Source organism: Callorhinus ursinus, unplaced genomic scaffold (assembly GCF_003265705.2).
Source record: "Callorhinus ursinus isolate GAN/ISIS: 27379988/994484 unplaced genomic scaffold, GSC_fseal_2.0 scaffold2, whole genome shotgun sequence".
Classification (NCBI taxonomy): Eukaryota; Metazoa; Chordata; class Mammalia; order Carnivora; family Otariidae; genus Callorhinus; species Callorhinus ursinus.
Window position 1 is genome coordinate 101,933,281 of NW_027397064.1, and position 16,135 is coordinate 101,949,415.

Genomic DNA, 16,135 nt, shown 5'->3' on the forward strand with positions numbered 1-16,135 from the left:
CAATGGTTAAGAAAGCATATAAAAGAGAGGGCTGATCTAACTAAGGGATGGACCGGGTGGCCAGGACAAATTTCCCCTGCAGGAAGGGACAACTGAGCTGCAACCTGCGGAAGGAGTAGAAACTCACTAGGTGAAGGAATAAAGGAAAAGAGAGAAAGAGCATTACAGAGAAAGGGACTATATCATGTGCAAAGATCCTGAAAGAGAACCCAGGTGGGGAGAAGTGAGAAAGGAGTGATGCGTTCAGAGCCAGACCTCACAGGACCCACTTCAGATTCTTTCCTAACAGGAAGGGGAAACCTTTGAAGAAGTTTAAACAGTGGGGAGACATAGTCAGATTTTGGTTTTGAAAAGATCGTTGTATTTGCTCTTAGAGACAAAAGTGGTTGCTGTATTTTGTTTGCTGTAATTTAACATGTAAAATTACATGTTGCTGTAATTTGCATTTATTTAATTTTGAGAGTTAGTCATTTGTTATATGCGATGTTCAATTCGATTTCATTTTCTTTTGAATTGCCTGATAGTTGGTTTTGGCAACTTTTTTTTTCTATTGGGTTCACCTTGTTCTTATTGGTATATAAGAGCTTTTATATATTAAGGAAACCGGCCTTTCATCTGCCAAGAATTATAAATATTGTTCCAGTTTTGTCTTTGGCTATATTTGGATGCTTTTTAAATATTTATTTGGTCAGATTTATCAATTTTGTCTTTATGGTTTCTCCATTTTGTGTCATGCTACTAAAGGCTTTCTCTCCTCTAAGATTATAAATATATTACTTCATTTCCCTAGTGGTTATTTGTTTTTATTTCTTACATTTTAACTGATTTGTCTGGAACTTATTTTTGATAGGAATTGGGGTAGGTTTGCTTACTTATTTCTACCAATTGCTGGCCAGGTGTACATCACCATTTTATAAATTCATTAATTTTTCTTGACAATTTGAAATGCTGCCTTTATCACCTGCTAAATTTCCATCTGTAAAATATGCATTTATTTTTTATTTAATTTTTTTTTAGAGCGGGAGGGAGGGGCAGAGGGAGAAGGAGAGAAAGAATCTCACGCGGCCTCCGTGCCTAGCATGGAGCCCGACACGGGGCTCCATCTCATGACTCTGAGATCATGACCCGAGCTGAAATCCAGAGTTGGACGCTTGACCAACTGAGCCACCCAGGCGTCCCTGTAAAATATGCATTTGGATGTAACTTCATTCTTTATTCTGTTTCATTTTATTTATTCTTATCTATTCCTGCACAAGTACAAATTAAAAAAGTAAAGTAGCTTTGGAATGTATTTTAATATCTGGTAGGGTTTAACTTCATTCCCCCCCCCCCCCGCCTCATAATCTTCTTGGCAAGGCTGGCATGTTTATTTGCAGGGCTTACTGGGAGAAATGAGGCAGCCAATGTGACCTTGGTCACCAGTATTGTCACCTGTGGTCTCACCGCATGTGGGACATTCAGCACCCATTCTAGAGCATCCAACTGTTTGATCTGGTGCTCCCCATTTCTTGGCATTAAGATGCCATTGGGGTTCACATGTGTTCTCTCCTATGCTCGGCATCGAAAGAACAGGCAGATGAAGCAGCATCTAAAGGGGAATGGAAAAGTAGACAATCCTTAGCTTACTCTTACCTAAGGGTAGGAGAAGCAAATACTTTCGGTAGCAACAGAAATTCAGCTATAGAACAAAGAGGAGAAGAATATCACCTAGGTAAGCTGGAATGCAGGCCTCTCCTCTGTTTTTTAAAAGATTTTATTTATTTATTTGAGAGAGTGAGAGAACACAAGCAGGGTGGGGGTGCAGAGGGAGAGGGAGAAGCAGATTCCCTGCTGAGCAGGGAGCCCAATGCGGGGCTTGATCCCAGGACCCCAAGATCATGATCTGAGCTGAATGCAGACACTTAACTGACTGAACCACCCAGGTGCCCCTCTCCTCTTATGCCAGAGACTAGTTTTACCCAGCCAGGTCCAGAGTAGCTACTGAACGGTACCCATTGTTACTAAGCACACCACACTTTTGTTTCATAAAAAGCTGTGGTTCTAAAAATATCTATTCCCTTCTGGAACTTCTGAATGTCGATTTAAATCACACACCACATCGGAGTGTTCAAGGTTCCTCCAGTCATTGCTGGGTCATTTGTTGGCAGTATTAAGTAAAAAGATGGTGTGTGTGGGGGGGTGCTATTCCAAAATATGAAAGCAAGCAATGAAGTGTCATGTTCTAAATTTGAGATTTTCCCCTGGTCGATTTAATAGTGCGGGCCCCTCCCCACCCTCCCCAGGCTGTGCTCAGGAGGTGATGTGGGGTCCACTGCAGTCAGCCTGCCGCGTATCTCCTTTGTGGGGGCACGGGCTCAATTAGCATGCAGAATCGCAGGAGCCTGTACCTCTGGAATGAACTTTTATCCACTTCCTCGTTTCATAAGTTTAATTAGCTAAAAACGAGCCAGTGGTCTGATATAGATGGAAATGCTCTCAGAATAAAAGTATCAGTTACCCTGAAAGCTTTTATGAAAAGCCAGGCAATGAAGTGAACTCACAAAACTAAACCTGAAACTCTCTTGCCCCCCTCTCCTTCTTAAAAAAAAAAAAAAAAATCAGTCCTGGTTGAAAAGGCAATTCTCCCAAGTGACGGAGCTTTCCAGGTAGTTTATGAAGTGTGTTCTCTAAAAAAGCCCCTGATACTTTCAAATACCAAGCCTGATGGAGGTTCTAATCGCCGTGGTATTTCATTAACAGAGAGGGTCACCAGGCGCTCTGGTCAAGAGTAGATAATGTGACTTTGACGGGAATATGGAAATGCAGTGAGTAGGCTTTAGTCAGACGGTCGCCCTTGGATTTGAAAGGCTGCAGACCTTCATTAGGTGATAAATACCAAGTGACGAGCATTCGTGATGGGTGAACTTAACAAGAGCAGGCGGTGTGATGTGGGCAACGCAGAGCAGACTCAGAGGGTGGTCCCGTCAGAACAGGCTGCCGCTGGAGGTCAGCCGGGCCAGATCTCCTCACCGTCCCACAGCCCAGCAGGGGGAGGAGGACACAGAGGTGCCCAGGTTCAAGGCCTCCCCCCTCCCCCGCCCCCCGCAAGGAAGGGGCAGGGCGGGGACTGGGCTGTGCAGTGGGCTGTGCAGCCTGATGCGTTCTCTGATCTTACAGGAGAGGCGGGGCTCTGGGGTTCCGGACACCTTTCACCTTCAGCCATTCGGCTCTCCCCCCAACTCCTCCTATTTCCTTGGGTCCTCACCCCCTGTGTCTCCCTACCCGGTCCCTGCTCGCCTTCCAGGCTTTGCGTCCCTGCATCCACGCACTCGTGTCCTGCTCTCAGTGGTCCTCCGGACTCACTCTGGTCCTCAGAACTGAACTGAAGCAGCGTTTTCTTTGGGAAGTTTCTCTGGTGCCTCTGTCTGGCCCAGTAGCTCAGGGCTGGGTTAGAGCCCCCCCCCCCCCGCCCCCATGCCCCAGAAGGCCGCGTGTCTTCTGTCATCCTAGCCACCCTAACTCCGCACTGGACCTGCTGGCTGATTTGTCCAGCTCTCTCGCTGGGCATGAGTGCCTGGTCTCCGCACCCGGCGTGGTGCTGAGCAGGAGGAGGAGCTTGTCGGAGGTGGGGCTTCCCTGGAGTGTGAGATGGAGTTTAGTGGTGGGAGGTTTCCTGGGGGTGCCCTTGGGAGCCGCACCTGTGGATGGGAGGGGACGGGAGCAGGAGTGGGCAGAGGAGCGGCGAGCACGGGGGCAGGCATGACGGCACCTGAGCACAGCCTTACGGGGAGGGCTGGAGCTGGAACAGCCCATCGGAGATGGGCCTCCTTGAGCGTGCGGGGCTGGGTCTTCCCCTGTTACCGCAGTCGGTCCTGGAATGCGGGCAGCCCCGAGAAGGGTGTGACCTTTGGCAAGGCTCTCAGTGGCCGAGGTGAGCCCTGACAGCACCCCAGCAGCTGGAACCACAAGTCCCCACTGAGGGGGGGTCTGGTTGCCACATCCCCTCGTCCACATGGAACCCAAGGATGTCAGGATGAGTTATTGCCTGATGGGCCCAGCAGTCCTGGCCTGTTTTGGGATTCCCAGCCAGACCTGCCCTCCTCAGGCACCCTCCACACTCATTCATTTTCACTGAGCACCAGCTACAGGTCCGGGGCCCTGTTCTAGGCACTGGGATGCAGGGGAACTGGAGGGACCCCTTCTCGGCCATCCTGGAGCCTGTGTTCTGATGGGGGAGGCAGACAGTAATCATGGCAAATACATAAGTATGTGATTTCGCTGCCTTGCTGGGACTCTGCAGAATAGAAAGAGGGTGGTATGAATGAGAGACGATGGACTCTGAAAAACCACCTGAGGGTTCTAGAGGGGAGGGAGGTGGGGGATGGGTTAGCCTGGTGATGGGTATTAAAGAGGGCATGTTCTGCATGGAGCACTGGGTGTTATGCACAAACAATGAATCGTGCAACACCACGTCAAAAACTAACGATGTAATGTATGGTGATTAACATAACATAATAAAAAAAGTAATAATAAAAAAAGAAAGAGGGTGGTATCAGAATGTCAGAGACAGAATGGAGGAGGAGGCTATTGTATTTATTTATTTGTTTGCTTGTTCATTTATTTGTTTATTTATGTATGGTTGACACTCACTGTTACATTAGTTTCAGGTGTACGACAGAGTGATTCTGCAAGTCCACACCTTACGCTGTGCTCACCACAAGAGGAGCTACCATCTGTCACCATTCAACGCTATTACAATACCATCGACTGTACTCCCCAGGCTGTGCCTTGTATTCCTGTGACTTATTCATTCTGTAATTGGAAACTTGTATGTCCCCTTCCCCTTCACCCATTTTGCCCACCCTCCCATCCCCTTCCCTTTGGCAACCAGCCCTTTGTTTTCTCCACAGCCTCAAGGAAACGGCTATTTTAGACAGGGTGTTTGGAAAGTCATCAACGAGGAAGTGACATTTGGCCTGCAACCTCAGGGTGAAGAGGAGTCCGCTCTGAGCATTTTCAACAGAGGCAGGAGCAAGTGCATAGGCCCTGAGGCAGGATCAAGCTTGGTTGGCCTGTGTGAGGAAAGACAAGGGAGAACAGTGTTGGAGGGGTGGAAGAGCAGATCAGACAGGAAGGCAGGGATCAGGTCATTGGTCTGAAAATCAAAATAGGGCTTTGATTTTATTGTGGGTACAATGAGAAACTTTTAGAGTGTTGAAAGCGGGACGTGTGCATTGACCTGATTTCTATCTTGAATAGATCACTTTTCCTGCTATTAGAACATGAGCTGTAGGCGACAAGATGGGAAGCAAGGGGATTGATTGGGGGGCGATGGCAATGCTAGGCAAGCGGTGACCAGGGCCGAGGCGGGGGGAGATGAAGAGAATGGACTCAGAGAGGGGATGTGAGAAGGGCCTCGGTTGAACTGTTGAGGACCAAATGCATCCCGTGGAGGGCGGGTGGGTTTGAGGCACTGCCCTTCCCTGAAATGTCTCTCTCCCTTCCTCCTTTTCCCCATTGCAAGTTTCCTGCTTTGTGTCCCATTCTCTTGCACTTAGAGCTTGTTACAGAGAAGATAAGATAAACCAGGTCATGCTAATGTTTCCAATGACTGACAAGTGATTTATCCAGAAAGTACATCTACGATGGGGAAACTGGTGGAGAATAGTGGTTATCTGGCCTCTTTTTACATACGAGTTTGTGTTTTCACTACATTTTATCTCCTGGCCTGGCTGGAAATAAAAGTGAAGCAGATAAACGCCAAAGAAATGGGAATCTAAAGTCAATTTCATGGACCTTTCTTAATGGGTGAGCTGTAAAAAGGAAGGCTAAATATTCAGGCACAGCATTGTAAGCGTTTCACGGCCCCTCCGGGGACTGGGATACGGGTAAGTTGCTGTTTTCAAGCTTTCTGGTCTCGGGGTCTATGTCAAAAAAGGGTTAGCTGGGGAGCTGGTCTGGGCCAGCGTGGGAGGGCCTGTCATCTGTGGAATTGCTGGGGGTCACTGTTGGGGGACCAGTGGATGTGTCAGCGCCCTGCCCCCACAGCTGCACAATAAGTAGCTTGACCAGCTGGGTGATGCATACAGTGGGGAGGTCTCCGGGCAACCCGTGCTTCACGAGGCTGTTCTCGAGAGCATCTTGAGGCTGGGCCTGGGGGCCAGACACACCATGTGGAAGATCCAAGGTCAGAACTCCAGTAAATGATGCTGAGAAAGTACATCTGAAGAGTGATCTGTGGGCAACTAGGGGAGCACAACCAACAGGCTCAGTAGCTGGGATGGTGCAGGACCAGATGGACTGAGTCCCAGGAAGGCCGGGAGCCCTGGAGCCAAATGCATGCTGCGGAGGGTGGGGCGGCGGGCCTGTCACACTGCCGTGGGAGGGGCGGGCTTGGGACTGCAAGGGAATGCAGGCAGGACAACAGAGAAGGCTCTATGCCTTTCAGAAAATCAAGGTGTGGGACCAAATCGCCCGCTGCCCAGGCTTGGGGAGTCTGGGTGGAGCCCACTGGTGGAGGCAAGAGGCTTGTGTGCAACCTTTGTTCTCAGGGTCCTGAAGCTGCCCCAGCCTGCGGCCACCCAGTCCTGCAGTGGAATGACCTTCCTGCATGGTAACTATAAAGAGGCCAGTATTGGGCAGTGGTCAGGGCCTGGAGTCTGGCGTCTGGAGCCCCGCTGACCTGTAAGAGCTGCATGAACTTGGTCAGGACACGGAACCTCGCAGGGTCTCTATTTCCTCATTGGAAACATGGAGGATAATAATGACACTTCCCTTGTCCGGTTGTCGCAGTGATTAAAGGAGCCAATATTTGCAAAGCCCTCAAACAGTTGCCAGCACATAGTAAACACTCAATGCTAGTTCTGATCCGTGTCCCCGTTTCCTGAGGGCTGACTCTGTGTCAGGAGCAATGCTAGATGATACACACGTACAGAATTATTTCAGCCTCACAATCTCCTCCCCATTTATGGATCTTCTCCCCATTTACGGATGAGGAACTGGGGTGATCTTCTCTCCATTTATGGATGAGGAACTGGGGTGAGATTATGTAATGTCTTGAGGTCAGGCTGCTGGGAAGCAACAGAGCAGCTTACCCGGCTACCCAATACACCTGCTGGAAGGGCATGCCCGAAACTTGGCAGGTGTCACCTGGAATTCATAAGGATTATTCTTTTAGGGTCTAATAGGAGGTTCAGAAAGTATCTTTGGTGCCTGTGACATGAGCAGGTGCTAACCCTAGGGGTGGCTTATTTTGCTCTTCAGGTGTGAGCAGGTGGGCCTCCTGCTACTGGCAGTGAGGGAGTCTCAGGGGCTGTTGGGAACGGCGGGGGGTTGGAGGCAAAGGCAGGTCTCGATCTCACCGGGGAAAGTGCGGGTTCGAGGCAACTTAGAAAAACAAGACTGCTGTTTTTCCATCAAAGGATCTTTTAATTCAAAGCACCATGGCAGCACCGAGCACTGTGGACACGCTAAATTTGTCCTGCAAAGGTTAGACGGTGGAGCTCGGCGGGCTGCCAGGGTCCACCATGTGCTTCTTCCCGGGTCTGGGAGCCTTGGCAGGCGCACGCAGGCTCAGCGTGGCTTGGCCCTGGCCCTTGGCTGTCTCCCTGCTAACCAGGCTGGGCAGCTGCTGCACATGAAGTTTTAGTTAAAGAGTAACTGGCGAGAAACAGGAGGACTCAGCTCATAAACTTTTATTTAAGGGAGATTGAAGACTGCTCAGATCACTGTTTTGTAGCCCAGAAATCTGCATGTAACCATCAGAATGGTGTTGGAAGTTAGGCTTCTGCCAACATTGCCATTTATGGGGTGTCCACTGCATGGTGCGTTATGCTAGGCGCTCTGCAGATACCACCCCGGCTCCTTACCCTGGTCAGCAAAGTCGGTTTCACATGTGAGGACACTAAGGCTCGGAGAGGTGATGGGATTTGCCAGGACCCCACAGTGAGGAGCTGGAGGGGATGGGGAATGTCGTCATCGGCACCCCCACTTGCCTAGACCCTAACAGTTTCCAAACCCTAGTGATGGTTCATCTCTCATTTTGATCAGACTTGGTTCAAATGGGACCAAAATGTTCCTTTCAAAAACTTTCTGAGCATGAAATGAGCTCCTCCAAACTGCAGCACAGATGGATACTTCTTGAAGAATTGCCACTGATTTATAGGTATAACGGACATTTATAAATTGGGAGATGGGTGGACTGGCCTTGCAAAAGCTTCTGTAGCATCTTTCCATTTAACAGGATGCTCTTCTCATACATTACGGCATGGATTTGAGGAGTCAAGTTCTTGTCTGAGATGGATTCACACAATTTAGTCAGCATGCTCCCTTCCTCTGCTTACGGCTTCAAGGTGCTGCGGTGGGCTGAGTATTTGTGTCCTCCCCGCCTCCCCCATCAAATTCAGGTTGAAATCCTAACCCCCAAGGTGATGGCATTAGGAGGTGGGGACTCTGGGAGGTGCTCGGGTCAAGGGCGGAGTCTTCATGAATGAAATTAGTGCCCTCATAAAAGTAGCCTGGGAAAGCTGGCTTGTCTTCTCCCACCACGTGAGGTTACGGAGAGGAGATGGCTGTCAACGAACCGGAAGGCAGTTCCTCGCCAGACACCAAATCTGCTGGTGCCTTGATCTTGGACTTGCCCAGCCTCCGGAACTGTAAGGAATAAATGCCTGGTGTACATGACTCACCTGGTCTGTGATACTCTGTTAAAGCAGTCTGAACAGACGGAGACAGGTGGGCCGGCGAAGCCCACCGGCTGGACCATCCTAAACTTTCTTCCCATGAACCTTCCCTGTGAATCCCTGTACCATCCTTCCACTGTTTAATGTACTGGTTCACTGACATCCCCTCTCCTCTGAGAAGCCTGGCTTTGTCTCTCTGACCAGATGAAATACAGGATGCCCAGTTATATTTGAATTTCAGATAAACAATGAATAATTATTTAGTATAAGTATGTCCCAGATATTTGTGCATCCTGCATTTTTATTTGCTAAATCGGGCAATCCTATTACGGGCTCTTTTCCTCTGACTCTTAGAGCATTGACTTGTCTGAACGACTCTGTTTTGCACTGGACTGTTGTGCTTGACTTCTCACCCTTGCGAGGGTGTCAGCACTCAGGGACCGGTGACTGGGTTCTGTGTGGGACCCCACACAATACCTTACACACAGTGTACCCTCAAAAATATTTTAAAGCAGTAAACTGGTCTCCTTGTCATTTCGTATGTGTTAGGACGGTAGCCTTAGCGGGACCGGGGGCTTCTTGAGTGTACATCCGTATCCTAAGGTTTGGCTGGTTGGAGTGGGCACAGAGTGGAGCTCAAAAATGCTCTATTTAACTGTATTTTCAGGAGCTCTCCATACATCCGATATACATTCTGGAAATGTTCGTCTTTCTGAGTGGTTTTTGGACCACTCCACTTTGCCCCTACTCCTGAAAAAAACAGCAAAGCAAAGCAAAGCAAAACAAAATGAAATGAAATGAAACTAAACTAACCCAAACTAGACCGAACTAAACAACTAGAGGCAGGTAGCCTTGGTGGGGAAAATACTTGGGCAGGTCTTGGCCTGTCCTTGACCTGCGTTTAGGGCAGTGTGACCCAAAGAACATACCCTTCCTCTCCCCTTTCCTTCAGTAGATTGGGTAGGATGAAGACAACCACATGATGTGGATTCGCAGAGGCAGGGAAGGCTTCTTTATGTCACAATTTCAAATTCAGAACTGATCACGATTCCCCAAACAGGCAGGACCAGAGTGTATCTTTGTGTTCTCTTGAAGAAAGCGTGTGTTAAACAAATTAAGAATATTAACAGATTTTCGTGGTGTTCTCAACCGATTTAAAAGACTAAATTGTTTTCAGTTTTAATCAGAACAATGCTGCTAATAGGAGATGTGTTTTTTCTCCTTAAAGCTGGACCAGCAAACATCTCCGTGGTAAGACGTTGTGGACAGCAAGTCGGGAGGGGCGATCGTGTACACTGTGACATTATCGACATTCTGGCCTTTCCTCCCTGCTGAAGACTGAGCATGAGAATGTAGAGTCTGAGACTTCTTGTGGACAAGTTGGAAGTTCACCCGATCCCACTTTCGCCCAAGGTGAGACCATGCCATATGGTCATGGGGGTCCCTGCCAACACCTCCAAGTAAGGTGGGGTGCAGCACTGTGCAGGTGCCTGGTCACGGGGGACAGCTCCCACAATGACAGAGACCTGTCCTCTCTTGAGGTACAATGCCTATCCTTGCACCCTTTGCTCCCATATGCCACACCCAGCACGTCCGTCCCCTCTGGCACACACTGCCTCGTGGAGGGTTGTAGGTGGCTCCCAGGGCCCTCTGGGCCCTGCACCTGTGGCCAAAGCTGAAATGATCCTTAGGGAACAAGGGTTAAAGGAGAGAAGGGGTGTATCATTCCCATTCCTTGGTCTCCCCGTCCCCACAGATGCTCAAAAAGGGAATATGGACTAAGGTGGGTACAACCCCCTTCCGCTGAGTCTTCCTGGAAGAGCACCATTTGTGTTTGAAAGAGATGCCTTGGTGGGTTGTTTAATGTAGGGATGGAGAGTGAGATGGGATTAGTGAGAAGAGATGGTTAACAAGCAGTTTGCCATAAAGTGGGTCTTGTCCGGCTGTATACAGTGAGCAAAGGTAGAGGCAGGAGGAGGGAAGGGTAGAATTTCTCTGGACCAAAGGGGGGAAGAGGAGTTTGAACTCGGGGGTAGAGAGATTCAGGAGGGAGGAGCCAGGGATGCTGGGACTCACACAGGAGCAGACAAGTAGGCCCGTGGCGGGGAGAAGTGGCCTAGAGGGACTTTGAGAACCAAAATAGCAAATGAACTTAGAGCTGCCCACTATGGAAGATGTGGTGTAAACCCGTTCCTCTGTCTCCCTCAGTGTCTTCAGTAAAGTCTACATAAACTAGCTCATTTGTTGCTTTCGAACGAGGAGATTCCTGGTGGCGAACGTCTGGGCTGTACATGAAGGCAGGGAGAGAAAATTTGGTGTAGGAATAGAAGATGACGATGGGGCAAGAGAGCCCTCCACCTGGTAAGTCCCAGTTTTGGGGTGCCTGGGTGATTCAGCCGGTTAAGCGTCTGCGTTCGGCTCAGGTAATGATCCTGGGGTGCTGGGATCAAGCCCCATATTGGGCTCCTTGCTCAGGGACGTGCCTGCTTCTCCCCTCCTCCAGCTCGTTCTCCTTTTCAAAAAAAAAAAAAAGGAAAGCAACAGTTTTGACAAACTGGTCTGAAGTGGTGGCTGTCAGCACTGACAGTTGAAGCCCAAGGTCCACCTCCGCCACTATGTTAGGCTACTATTAACGACCAGTACATGTTGGGATCCTCAGTGACTGTCATAGACCAGAATGTACCAGAGTCCTAGGGGAGGAAGATACTTAGATGCCGAGACTGGGGCTCAGAGGCGTTTTAGCCACCACACTGTCATGAGAGTTGGTGTCCGTCCTGCATCCCTGGCCTTGGGGGTCCGCATGGCAGCCCCCCACCTGTGGAATTATCAGGTGAGGTTCCTCTTCTGGGCCCTGTCTTAGGAGCTGCATAAGTGAAATAAATGATCATGCCCTTGATTACATTGCAGGGCGTCAGCAGGTGTAATTGTTAAAGTTGCTATTTGTCAGTATTATTACTTGTCTTTCATTCTCTTCCTTTTCCCTTCAGTTACATGACCCTGGACCAAATCCCTTACCTTTTCTGCTTCCTTCCTCCCCCATCGATTCCTATCTCTTGGGGTTGTAGGGGATATTAAGTAAAATTGGGACCCAGTTGTCAAGATGCTTTGCTCAGCCTCTGGTGCAAAGTAGGTACTTGAAAAGTACTTTTCCTCTTTCTTTGAAGATGATGACAGGTCCACTCCCTCCCACCCAGGAGCTTCATGTTTGTACACAGCTTCCTTCCCTCCCCCGACTCAAGAAGAAAAGGGTCAGAAGCCAGTCTGGGGGCCACAGAGGCGGCAAGATCTGCATTGAGGTGGTGAGATCTTCCCTGGTCACTTGGCTTCCCTTCCTGTAGGTGGTGAGCTCCACCCCCTTAGGGGAGCCAGCTGGAGGCTGAGCCTTAGCGGAGTGTTGCTCTACAACCCGTCCCTCCCTCATCATCCCCAAAGAGAATCCCTCTCCCTGAAGGATTTTGCTACCTCGCTTGGCATTCACTGCCCCACCTCCAACCTTTCCTGATTATTTTCAAGTCAAGCAATTGTTCATCTGTGAGTATGTATGCAGATCATTCGAAACAGAAGCTCGTCATATGGTTTACTATTTGAGGGAACTTCAGAGCAAACATTTAAAAACCAAGCAATCTTAGAGTCATTTGCATTTTAATTAATTCTTCAAATGAATTACTCTTTTTCAAAAGAACTCTCGTTTTTGTTTTTGTTTTTTTTGGCTTTTGGGATTCTTTGAAGGCAAAAACCAGGTATGAAAGTCCCCTGCTCCAGCAGGCCTCCAGTCGCCTTTGGCCCAGTTTGGCTGGCTTGGGCCATTCTTACGCTGGGAGAGCCCCAGATCTGCTTGCCTGCCAGTTGCTCTTTTATGAGGGGCTGACAATTCTTTTTTTTTAATCCTTTTGTCTTCTTTCTTTCTTTTTTTAAATTTAATTTTATTATGTTATGTTAGTCACCATACAGTACATCATTAGCTTTTGATGTAGTGATCCATGATCCATTGTTTGCGTATAACACCCAGTGCTCCATTCAATATGCGACCTCCTTAATACCCATCACCGGGCTAACTCATTCCCCCTCCCCACTCCCCTCTAAAACCCTGTTTGTTTCTCAGAGTCCATAGTCTCTCATGCTTCGTCTCTCCCTCCGATTCCCCCCTTTCATTTTTCCCTTCCTTCTCCTAATGTCCTCCATGCTATACCTTATGTTCCACAAATAAGTGAAACCATATGATAATTGACTTTCTCTGCTTGACTTATTTCACTTCTTACTTAACCCTTTCTTCGGAGAATAATGTGTTAGGGTTGCTGTCTAAATGCAGGCTGCTGGGGAATAGAGGTCATGTGTAAAAGGAACTGTTGTCAGAATTCCTCAAGCTGTTATTGGAAGGTGGCCTAATGATTTAATTACTTTTTATAATCGCTCAAGACTTTAAATGCATGTATATACATAATTATGTATAGGTATAGATCTACATTGTTCTTACATAAATGGGGTAACAGTCTTTCGATTTGCACATATTAATCTGGAATTGTCTTTTTTTTTTTTTTTTTTTTAGGCTTAAGGGTTAGTAAATTATGGCCCGTGGGCCAGATCCAGGCCCACGCCTGTTTTTGTAAAAAAAAGTATGAATTGGAGCACAGCCAGCTTTGTCATTTATTTATTTTCTATGGCTTTTGTCCTGCGGTGGTGGAATTGAATAGTTGTAGCAGAGACTGGCTCACAAAGATTAAAATGTGTACGGTCTGGTCCTTTATAGAAAAAGTGTGCTGATCCCTGTTCTAACTTAATTTGCATTAAGATCTTTCTGTTAGTACATCCAGATCAACACCCTTTTCTTTAACTTCGGCGTAGTGTGCGGGGAATAATTTGGTCGTTCTCCTCTGGATGGATTTTGGGTGGCTTCCAACTTTTTGCTATTATAAACAAGGAATGGCATGAGTGTTTCTAAATCTGACTTTTTGTGTATACACGCAAGGGTTTCCCGAGACAAATACCTGGAAGGGGAGCTGCTGGGTACAAGGATACACCTATTTTATTTTTTTAATTTTTTATTGTTATATTAATCACCATACATTAGATCATTAGTTTTTGACGTAGTGTTCCATGAGTCATTGTTTGTGCATAACACCAAGTGCTCCATGCAGAACGTGCCCTCCTTAATACCCATCACCAGGCTAACCCATCCCCCCACCCCCTCCCCTCTCGAACCCCCAGTTTGTTTTTCAGAGTCCATCGTCTCTCATGGTTCGTCTCCCCCTCTGATTTCCCGCCCTTCATTCTTCCTCTGCGGCTATCTTCTTCTCCTTTTTTTTTTTCTTAACATATATTGCCTTATTTGTTTCAGAGTACAGATCTGTGAGTCTTGCACAGTTCACAGAGCTCATCATAGCACATACCCTCCCAATGTCTATCACCCAGCCACCCTATCCCTCCCACCCCCCCCAACTCCAGCAACCCTCAGTTTGTTTCCTGAGATTAAGAATTCCTCATATCAGTGAGGTCATATGATACATGTCTTTCTCTGATTGACTTATTTCGCTCAGCATAACACCCTCTAGTTCCGTCCACGTTGTTGCAAATGGCAAGATCTCATTCCTTTTGATGGCTGCATAATATTCCATTGTGTGTATATATATATATATATATACCACTTCTTCTTTATCCATTCATCTGTCGATGGACATCTTGACTCTTTCCACAGTTTGGCTATTGTGGACATAGCTGCTATAAACATCAGGGTGCATGTACCCCTTTGGATCCCTACATTTATATCTTTGGGGTAAATAGCCAGTAGTGCAATGGCTGGATCGTATGGTAGCTCTATTTTAAACTGTTTGAGGAACCTCCATACTGTTTTCCAGAGTGGTTGCACCAGCTTGCATTCCCACCAACAGTGTAGGAGGGTTCCCCTTTCTCTGCATCCCTGCCAACATCTGTCGTTTCCTGACTTGTTAATTTTAGCTATTCTGACTGGTCTGAGGTGGTATCTCATTGAGGTTTTGATTTGGATTTCTGTGATGCCGAGCGATGTTGAGCACTTTTGCATGTGTCTGTTGGCCATTTGGATGTCTTCTTTGGAAAAATGTCTGTTCATGTCTTCTGCCCATTTCTTGATGGGATTATTTGTTCTTTGGGTGTTGAGTTTGATAAGGTGTTTCTAGATTTTGGATACTAGCCCTTTATCTGATATGTCATTTGCAAATATCTTCTCCCATTCTGTCGGTTGTCTTTTGGTTTTGTGGACTGTTTCTTTTGTTGTGCAAAAGCTTTTTATCTTGATGAAGTCCCAGTAGTTCATTTTTGCCCTTGCTTCCCTTGCCTTTGGCGATGTTTGTAGGAAGAAGTTGCTGTGGCTGAGGTCGAAAAGGTTCCTGCCTGTGTTCCCCTTTAGGAATTTGATGGACTCCTAGCTCACATTTAGGTCTTTCAACCATTTTGAGTCTATTTTTGTGTGTGGTGTAAGGAAATGGTCCAGTTTCATTCTTCTGCATGTGGCTGTCCAATTTTCCCAAGAGGATATACTTATTTTAGATTTGGATAGAGATAAATTGCCTTCCAAGAAGGCTGTACCAATTTACATATTTGTCAGCAGTGGAGAAAAGCACCAATTTGCCTGAATTAAAAAAAAATTACCCTCAACGTCTGGATTTTGGAAATCCTTTCCAGGAAGGCACACTCAATTCTCATAAGGAGTTCTGACACGAAGCCTCTTTTTTAGCAACATGCAGTGCGGTGGGGGTGAGGACAGGCTAATGCTGTGAAGGTTCAACTGATGTTGCAGGTGGGGTGGGGGGTGGGCAGGATGTTCAGTGGACTTGGAGAGGAAGGGCCACAGCAGCTGCATGTCTGTGCAATGGAAGAAAATCCATTATTATTATTTTTTTTTAGGATTTGTTTATTTATTTGAGTTTTAGTGCACGTGAATGGGGGGAGGGCCAGAGGGAGGGGAAGAGAGAGCATTTCAAGCAGGCTCCCTGCTGAGTGCAGAGCCCAACAACGTGGGGCTCTATCCCAGGACCCTGAGATCATGACCTGGGCCGAAACCAAGATTCGGATGCTTCACCGACTGAGCCACCCAGGCACCCCAAGAAAATCCATTCTGGGGGAAGGCTGCCAGCAAAGAAGTGCTCTTCCCACCAGGTGAGCAGGATATGCCCTCTTCCTGCTGTCCCTGGGTGGGCAAAATGCACCACAAGGGGAAGACGATGGGACACGGTCACTGACCAGGGAGCTCAGGGCACTTGGGCTCGGGCATGGTACAGGAGCCCTGAGCACCATGGGAAGGGGCACCGCTCCTCGGGATGGGGGACGGAAGATCATTTGCACAGACATGTAGCAGAGAGCACGGGGGCAGGTGAACTCCTTTGGAATGCTATACAGCAACAAAAAAAAGCAACGTTTATCAATTCCCCATTGTGTCCTGCAAATGTTTTCAGCATTTTGTGAGAATGTATCTAGCCCCACACAATTCTATTATTATCATT